Source organism: Spinacia oleracea, chromosome 4 (genome assembly GCF_020520425.1).
Source record: "Spinacia oleracea cultivar Varoflay chromosome 4, BTI_SOV_V1, whole genome shotgun sequence".
Lineage (NCBI taxonomy): Eukaryota > Viridiplantae > Streptophyta > Magnoliopsida > Caryophyllales > Amaranthaceae > Spinacia > Spinacia oleracea.
This window is the reverse complement of record NC_079490.1, coordinates 72,705,121-72,714,226: the sequence shown is the minus strand read 5'-3', so window position 1 is coordinate 72,714,226 and position 9,106 is coordinate 72,705,121.

Sequence of the window (9,106 nt, the reverse complement as noted above, 5' to 3'; positions counted from 1 at the left end):
CTGAGCTTTTTATAGTGTTAGGGTTTCTTGGGGACTGTGCCCTCAACCCTAGCTGTGGGGTGTGTGCCCCTTGGGGATTTAGGACACGTGGCATTCGGCCCGCAATGATGAACCTTTTACCATTTGGACCTGCCTTCTCAGAGAGGATGGGCCTTCCAAAATGCAGTTCTTCTCTTATTTCGTTTGGGTACCAAGGTTTGGGCCTTCTTTCTAGGTTGAGCCCAGCTGGCCGGTATTGATCGTTGTATCCTCTTTGGGCTTTGTGGTGGAGATATTCAAGCCCACATCACTATACACCAAGATGTCATCGAGATATACCACAACAAATCTGCCCAAAAATGATTTAAGCACTTCGTTCATTAGCCTCATAAACATACTAGGAGCATTAGTGAGACCAAATGGCATGACGGTCCATTCATACAAACCATGTTTTGTCTTGAAAGTCGTTTTCCACTCATCTCCTTCACGCATCCGAATCTGATGATAACCACTCCGCAAATCAATTTTTGAGAACAACTTCGAACCATGGAGCTCATCTAACATATCATCAAGTCTCGGAATTGGAAAACGATACTTGATGGTAATGTTATTCACAGCCCTACTATCAACACACATACGCCATGTCCCATGTTTCTTAGGCACAAGCAACACCGGAACACCACATGGACTCAAGCTTTCTCTAACATAGCCTCGACTCACAAGTTCAACAATTTGTTTTTGCAATCCTTTGTTTCCTCCGGATTGCAACGATAAGCAGCCTTATTAGGCAAAGAAGTCCCTGGAACAAGATCAATTTGATGTTCAATACCACGAATAGGAGGCAAACCTGGTGGTAATTCGTCGGGAAATACATCCTTGAACTCCAAAAGCAACTCGGCAATGGGACTGCCTTCTTTCCAATTTTGGCCTTCGATCGAAATTTCCTTAGCCACGAGCAAATACACCAACTCTCCATGATCTAGAGCTTGCTCAATCTCTCGTTCACTAGCCAACGTGGTGATATTCGACTTCTTTTTTTGTTGCACACTCATGGATAGAACCGCTTGTGATGACATAGACTTTAGCACAATCTTCTTGCCTTTGTCTCTCAACTCATACTTATTGCTTCTCCCCTTGTGAACCACGTCCCTATCAAACTGCCAAGGACGACCCAACAAAATATGACAAGCATCCATAAGAATAACATCTCAAAAAATCTCATCCACATACGAACCCATAGTCAAACCAACCCTTACTTGTTTCGACACCTTCACACTATTACCATCATCGAGCCAATGGAGTGCATATCGCCTAGGATGGGCTATAGTGATTAAGCCTAATTTTGAAACCATCTCACTAGAAGCAACATTGGTGCAACTCCCCCCATCAACAATCACACTACACCACTTATCTTTCACTAGACATTTAGTATGAAACAACTGGTCTCGTTGGTCCAAATAAGTAGATGCAACTTGGGTTTGTAGAGCTCTAAGAACCAGATTTGTGTCATAAACTGGAGCCTCATACCCCTCCTCCTCCTCTTCATCGCCACTCTCATCAAACACAAATACGTCCCCCAACCTCTTCTCCTCTTCAAACAACTCCTCACGGCATTCAACAGCTTCTCTCAAGGTCACTACCCGTTTATTTGGACACGCATTTTGATAATGCCCAAACCCATGACACTTAAAACAACACACCTTGGACATACTTGTTTCTTTGGTTGAGTTAACTAATTTTGGGGCAGCCATAGAATTACTTGAACCTACGGTACTAGGTGATGTGTTTGGTTTCAAGAAAGGTTCGGATTTAGACCAAGACTTGGCCTTACCGTCCATACTTGACCCTCCCCCATTTTTTGCTTTCCCTTGGTTTTCCAATTTTAAACAAAGTCCACAAAGAGTATCAAAATCAAAATATGGATAAAGGTCTACGATATTGGCAATATTGTAGTTTAAACACCTTAAAAATCTAGACAGTTTTTGTTCCTCAATCTCCTCAATTTCCCCCACTAAGGATAACTTTTCAAACTCATCAATATATTCAGCCACACTCATTTTCCCTTGCCTCAATTCAGCAATTTTACGATAAGTCGTTATTTTATGAGTTGTTTGCACATACCTTTTCCGTAGCTTACGTTTCAAAGACTCCCAAGCGGTGATTTTCTCCTTCCCATCACGCATTCTCTTGGATTTAAATCCTTCTAACCACAATGAAGCTCCTCGTCCTAACTTCAATATGGCATACTTACCATGCTCCTCATCATCAACGTCCTTAAAACGAACATTCGCTCTATCTTGCGCTCCCATTCCAAATAAGCTTCCGGATCTGTTCCACCAACAAATTCAGGAAGTCCCGTGACTTTGAATTCATCCACAACCCGTAGTGGATCACGTCTAGGATGCCTTCAAAATCCCCCCATCTCGAACGTTCTTCAAGGCTTCTTGGAGATGTGGTAGAAAGTCAGGTTCGTCAAAATCCATTTTAGCTCGTAAGAATCACGAACAGCAGCTCTGATACCACAAATGATACGGGTTTAAAAACTCGTTGTATGAGTAAGGATAGTTGATTAACAAGCTAGACCTATAGCTCATCAAACGTGATTGAAAGGCAAGACTTATTGACTCACAATCGGCTCTTTGAGTAGGAAACACGTCCAAAACAAAGAAAAGGTTGAATTATAATCAATAATTCAAATTAAACTGAAAACAAGTGTTTATTCTTCAAAATTGGTTGTTTTATTCCATTCAAGAAGCTGGTTATAAATAGCCTAAACAATAAGCTAAAAACCGGTGGTTACAAGAGCTTTAAATAGCCATTTAAAAGCCATTTAAGAGCCTTTAAAACAGGTGGTTACAAAGCTGTAAAAGTCTCCTAATTCAGTCACCAATTTGGAGGTTACAAAGGCTTAAAATCCTCCTTACAATCAGCAATATTTAAAGCTAAATACAAGACTGAATGTAAATGGGATTAAAACAATTGTCCCCTTATTAAACTGAATTAAACGAAAACAAATAAAGATAAGCTTAAACGGACCCACAGACCATCAAACGCACTTGATTAAACAGACCATCAAACGCACTAGTAATAAGACTAGTAATGGTACTGAAATCACGAATAAAACGTCTATAAAATAAAGCAAGACCATGAAATGAACGCACCTCACTTATAGTTTTAGAACTAGGCCATGATTTGATAGCCTCGATCTTGGACTGATCCACGGATACCCCATCCTATGAAACCACATAGCCCAAGAATACCACATTATCAACAAGGAACAAACACTTCTCTAGCTTTCCATAGAACTTTTGAGCTCTAAGGGTTTCAAAAACATCCCTCAAATGCATCAGATGCTCCTCTTTGTTCTTACTATACACTAAGATGTCATTGAGATATACCACAACGAAGCTGCCCAAAAATCATTTAAGCACTTAGTTCATTAGCCTCATAAACGTACTAGGAGCATTAGTGAGACCAAATGGCATGACAGTCCATTCATACAAACCATGTTTTGTCTTAAAAGCCGTTTTCTACTCATCTCCTTCACGCATCCGAATCTGATGATAACCACTCCGCAAATCAATTTTTAGAACAACTTTGAACCATGGAGGTCACCTAATATATCATCAAGTCTCGGAATTGGAAAACGATACTTGATGGTAATGTTATTCACAACCCTACTATCAACACACATACGCCATGTCCCATCTTTCTTAGGCACAAGCAACACCAGAACATCACATGGTCTCAAGCTTTCTCTAACATAGCCTCGACTCTCAAGTTCTTCAATTTGTTTTTGCAACTCCTTTGTTTCCTCCGGATTGCAACGATAAGCAGCCTTATTAGGCAAAGAAGTTTCTGAAACAAGATCAATTTGATGTTCAATACCACGAATAGGTGGCAAACCTGGTGGTAATTCGTCGGGAAATACATCCTTGAACTCAAAAAGCAACTCGGCAATGGGACTGCCTTCTTTCCAATTTTGGCCTTCGATCGAACTTTCCTTAGCCACGAGCAAATACACCAACTCTCCATGATCTAGAGCTTGCTAAATCTCTCGTTCACTAGCCAACTTGGTGAGATTCGGCTTCTTTTTTTGCTGCACACTCATGGATCGAACCGCTTGTGATGATATAGGCTTTAGAACAATCTTCTTGCCTTTGTCTCTCAATTCATACTCGTTGCTTCTCCCCTTGTGAACCACGTCCCTATCAAACTGCCAAGGACGACCCAACAAAATATGACATGCATCCATAGGAATAACATCACAAAGAATCTCATCCACATACGAACCTATAGTCAAACCAACCCTTACTTGTTTCGACAGCTTCACACTATTACCATGATCGAGCCAATGGAGTGCGTATGGCCTAGGACGGGCTGTAGTGATTAAGCCTAATTTTGAAACCATCTCACTAGAAGCAACATTGGTGCAACTCCCTCCCATCAACAATCACACTACACCACTTATCTTTCACTAGACAGTTAGTATGAAACAACTGATCTCGTTGGTCCGAATCAGTAGATGCAATTTGGGTATGCAGAGCTCTAAGAACCAGATTTGTGTCATAAACTGGAGTCTCATACCCCTCCTCCTGCTCTTCATATCCACTCTCATCAAACACAAATACGTCCCCCAACCTCTTCTCCTCTTCAAACAACTCCTCACGACATTCAACAGCTTCTCTCAAGGTCACTACCCGTTTATTTGGACACACATTTTGATAATGCCCAAAGACTTGACACTTAAAACAACGCACCTTGGACAGACTTGTTTCTTTGGTTGAGTTAACTAATTTTGGGGCAGCCATAGAATTACTTGAACCTACGGTACTAGGTGATGTGTTTGGTTTCAAGATAGGTTCGGATTTAGACCTAGACTTGGCCTTACCATCCATACTTGACCCTTCCCCATATTTTGCTTTCCCTTGGTTTTCCAATTTTAAACAAAGTCCACAACGAGTATCAAAATCCGAATATGGATAAAGGTCTACGGTATTGGCAATATTGTAGTTTAAACCCCTTAAAAATCTAGACAGTTTTTGTTCCTCAATCTCCTCAATTTCCCCCACTAAGGACAACTTTTCAAACTCATCAATATATTTAGCCACACTCATTTTCCCTTGCCTCAATTCAGCAATTTTACGATAAGTCGTTATTCTATGAGTTGTTGGCACATACCTTTTATGTAGCTTACGTTTCAAAGACTCCCAAGTGGTGATTTTCTCCTTCCCATCACGAATGGGGAGAGGACGCTCAAAAGGCATTTGATGTAATTAAGGATCGTTTGTGTGCTGCTCCTATTTTGGCATTGCCGGATTTTCTCAACCTTTCGAGGTCGAGTGTGATGCTAGTGGTGTGGGAATTGGTGTTGTTTTGATCCAAGGTAAGCGTCCCATATCTTATTTTTCGGAAAAGTTAGGGAGTGCTCGTTTGAATTATTGCACTTATGACAAAGATGGTAAGAGAAATGTGGTGGCTGATGCATTATCACGGAGATATACTTTGCTTGCTACACTTGATGTTCGTCTATTGGGGTTTGAGACCTTGAAAGACTGATGGTGACTTTGGAGTTGCATTTGAGAAATGTGCAGTTGGTGCCTATGGAGAGTACATGTTGCAAGATGGGTTTCTTTTCAAAGGCAATCGTCTTTGTATTCCCAATCACTGAATTTGTGAGCTACTAGTTCGTGAGGCTCATGGTGGAGGGTTGGCTGGTCACTTTTGCATAGGTAAGACCTTGGAGATATTGAGGGAGCATTTCTTTTGGCCTAAAATGTTGGGCGATGTAACGAACATTGTGGGTAAGTGTGTGACTTGTCATATGGCCAAGAGTTCTTCCAAGCCCGGTTTGTACGCACCATTACCAGTTCCGGTTCGTCCTTGGGAAGATGTTTCTATGGATTTCATTGTGGCTTTGCCTCGTACTCAAAGAGGTAAAGATGCTATCATGGTCGTTGTTGATAGATTTTCCAAGATGGCTCACTTTGTTGCTTGTCACAAAACGGACGATGCTTGTAATGTGGCTGATTTGTATTATAAAGAGATTGTTCGTTTGCATGGAATTCCCAAGACTATTGTTTCGGATCGTGATTCCAAGTTTTTGAGTTACTTTTGGAATACATTGTGGAGAAAGGTGGGAACCAAATTGTTGTTTAGCACTTCACATCATCCTTGGTTACAAATCGAACCTTGGGAACGTTGTTACGAGTGTTGGTGAGTAAGACGCAAAAGGATTGGGATGTCAAGCTTGCTCACGCTGAATTTGCTTATAATTGTTCTCCTACTTATGCTACTGGTCATTCTTCATTAGAAGTGGTATATGGGATTAATCCATATTTTCCATTGGATCTGATTCCATTGCCGAAAGATGAGTTGGTTCACAAAGGTGCTGATGCCAAGTTGAAATCTATGATGAAATTGCACCAACAAGTTCGTGACCTTATTGAAGCTATCAATGCCTCTTATAAACAGAAATCAAATAACAATCGCAAGCCTCAGGTGTTTGTCGGAGGTGATTTGGTTTGGGGTCATTTGAGGAAAGAGCGTTTTCCAAGCAAACGCAAGAACAAGCTTATGCCTAGGGCTGAAAGTCCTTACAAGGTGGTTGCACGTGTGAATGATAATGCTTACAAGATCGAGCTTCCGGGAGATTGTGGTGTCCTACTTTCAATGTAGGTGACCTCTCACCCTATCTTGATGATGATGGCCTTGCTGAATTGAGGTCAATTCCTTTTAAAGGTGGAGGGGATGATACGGTCATGGATGAAGGTGATGGTCAAGATGACGGTCTTATTCTAACAATTGGAACCAAAGCTGATTTAGGTTCGATGGCTCATTTTGTGTGCATGGTGACTTGGATTGAGTGAGTCGTTTGTTGGTCCGTTTGATCAAGTGCGTTTGATGGTCCGTTTAATCAAGTGCGTTTGATGGTCCGTTTAATCAAGTGCGTTTGATGGTCTGTTTAATCAAGTGCCTTTGATGGACGTTTAAGCTTATATTTATTTGTTTTCTTTTGATTCAGTTTAATAAGGGGACAATTGTTTTAATCCCATTTAAATTCAGTCTTGTACTTAGCTTTAAATATTGTTGTTTGTAAGGAGGATTTTAAGCCTTTGTAACTTCCAAATTGGTGACTGAATTAGGAGGCTTTTAGAGCTTTGTAACCACCGGTTTTAAAGGCTCTTAAATGGCTTTTAAATGGCTGTTTAAAGCTCTTGTAACCACCGGTTTTTAGCTTATTGTTTTGGCTATTTATAGCCAGCTTATTGAATGGAATAGAACAACAAATTTTGAAGAATAAACACTTGTTTTCAGTTTACTTTGAATTATTGATTATAATTCAACCTTTTCTTTGTTTTGGGCGTGTTTCCTACTGAAAGACCGATTGTGAGTCAATAGGTCTTGCCTTTCAATCACGTTTGACGAGCTATAGGTCTAGCTTGTTAATCAACTATCCTTACTCATTCAACGAGTTTTTAAACTTATTTGGAGTGGGAGCGCAATATAGAGCGAATGTTCGATTCCGAGGACATTGATGATGAGAAGCGTTGCAAATATGCCATATTGAAGCTAGGACGAGGAGCTTCATTGTGGTTTGAGGGACTGAAATCCAAGAGAGTTCGTGATGGGAAGGAGAAAATCACCTCTTGGGAGTCTTTGAAACGTAAGCTACGTAAAAGGTATGTGCCAACAACTCATAGAATAACGACTTATCGTAAAATTGCTGAATTGAGGCAAGGAAAATGAGTGTGGCTGAATATATAGATGAGTTTGAAAAGTTGTCCTTAATGGGAGAAATGGAGGAGATTGAGGAACAAAAACTATCCAGATTTTTAAGGGGTTTAAACTACAATATTTCCAATACCGTAGACCTTTATCCATATTCTGATTTTGATAATCTTTGTGGACTTTGTTTAAAATTGGAAAACCAAGGGAAGGCAAAATATGGGGGAGGGTCAAGTATGGATGGTAAGGCCAAGTCTTGGGCTAAATCCGAAACTGTCTTGAAACCAAACACATCACCTAGTACCGTAGGTTCAAGTAATTCTACGGCTGCCCCAAAATTAACTAACCCAACCAAAGAAACAAGTCTGTCCAAGGTGCGTTGTTTTAAGTGTCAAGGGTTTGGGCATTATCAAAATGCGTGTCCAAATAAATGGGTAGTGACCTTGAGAGAAGCTGTTGAGTGCCGTGAGGAGTTGTTTGAAGAGGAGAAGAGGTTGGGGGACGTGTTTGTATTTGATGAGAGTGATCATGAAGAGGACGAAGAGGGATATGATGCTCCAATTTATGACACAAATCTGGTTCTTAGAGCGCTACAAACTCAGATTTCACCTACTGATTTGGACCAACGAGATCAGTTATTTCATACTAAATGTCTAGTGAAGGATAATTGGTGTAGTGTGATTGTTGATGGGGGGAGTTGTACCAATGTTGCTTCTAGTGAAATGGTGTCAAAATTAGGCTTAATCACTACTTCCCATCCTAGGCCATACGCACTCCATTGGCTAGATGATGGTAATAGTGTGAAGGTGTCGAAGCAAGTAAGGGTTGGTTTGACTATGGGTTCGTATGTGGATGAGATTCTTTGTGATGTTATTCCTATGGATGCTTGTCATATTTTGTTGGGTCCTCCTTGGCAGTTTCATAGGGACGTGGTTCATAAAGGAAGAAGCAACGAGTATGAATTGAGAGACAAAGGCAAGAAAATTGTGCTAAAGCCTATGTCATCTCAAGCGGTTCAATCCATGAGTGTGAAGCAAAAAAAGAAGCAGAATCTCACCATGTTGGCTAGTGAACGAGAAATTGAGCAAGCTCTAGATCATGGAGAGTTGGTATATTTGCTCGTGGCTAAGGAGAGTCCAATCAAAGGCCAAAATTGGAAAGAAGGCAGTCCCATTGCCGAGTTGCTTTTTGAGTTCAAAGATGTATTTCCCGATGAATTACCACCAGGTTTGCCTCCTATTCGTGGTATTGAACATCAAATTGATCTTATTCCAGGAACTTCTTTGCCTAATAAGGCTGCCTATCGTTGCAATCCGGAGGAAACAAAGGAGTTGCAAAAGCAAATTGATGAACTTGTGAATCGAGGCTATGGTGAGAGAAAGTTTAAGTCCATGTGCTG